The sequence below is a fragment of the Limulus polyphemus genome, unplaced genomic scaffold (genome assembly GCF_000517525.1).
Source record: "Limulus polyphemus unplaced genomic scaffold, Limulus_polyphemus-2.1.2 Scaffold7632, whole genome shotgun sequence".
NCBI lineage: Eukaryota > Metazoa > Arthropoda > Merostomata > Xiphosura > Limulidae > Limulus > Limulus polyphemus.
Genome location: NW_013673242.1, coordinates 11,915 through 12,798, shown reverse-complemented (window position 1 = coordinate 12,798; position 884 = coordinate 11,915). Strand labels below are relative to the sequence as shown.

Below are 884 nucleotides of genomic sequence, written 5' to 3'. Positions count from 1 at the left end.
AGTAGTATGAGACTTGATGGTTCTTAAACAGACTTCTGTATATTTAGTAGTATGATACTTGATGGTTCTTAAACAGACTTCTGTAGATTTAGTAGTATGATACTTGATGGTTCTTAAACAGACTTCTGTAGATTTAGTAGGAATATACTTGATGGTTCTTAAACAGACTTCTGTAGATTTAGTAGTATGACACTTGATGGTTCTTCAACAGAATTCTGTAGATTTAGTAGGATGATACTTGATGGTTCTTAAACAGACTTCTGTAGATTTAGTAGGAATATACTTGATGGTCCTTAAACAGACTTCTGTAGATTTAGTAGGAATATACTTGATGGTTCTTAAACAGACTTCTGTAGATTTAGTAGGATGATACTTGATGTTTGTTAAACAGACTTCTGTATATGAATTCAAATTTAATGACGAGAAACCCACTTTGAGACTAATAATGGTTGGAGACAGCTTGAATGAGTAATGAAGAAAAACTTTAATATAAGTTTAACATAACAGCAAATGTACAATGTTTCAACAAGGTTTTGTCATCATCAGGTACCTGTTAGTTTATGATCAAGTTACTTGTATTCAAAGTGAATGTTAGTGTATGATTGAGTTAGTGGTGTTCAAAGTGAATGTTAGTTTATGATCAAGTTAGTGGTGTTCAAAGTGAATGTTAGTTTATGATCAAGTTACTGGTGATCAAAGTAAATGTTAGTTTATGATCAAGTTACTGGTGATCATAGTGAATGTTAGTTTATGATCAAGTTACTGGTATTCAAAGTGAATGTTAGTTTATGATCAAGTTACTGGTGATCATAGTGAATGTTAGTTTATGATCAAGTTACTGGTGATCATAGTGAATGTAATTTTATGATCAAGTTACTAATGAT

General features: G+C 31.0%; 1 protein-coding gene across 1 annotated transcript in view; it reads left to right on the top strand.

Moving 5' to 3' along the window:
• Positions 1-884, top strand: part of LOC106474744 (potassium/sodium hyperpolarization-activated cyclic nucleotide-gated channel 2-like) — a gene marked incomplete at its 3' end in the record, with an annotated part of 32,217 nt that overhangs the window by 23,242 nt on the left and 8,091 nt on the right. The gene's annotated exons all lie outside the window — the stretch shown is intronic.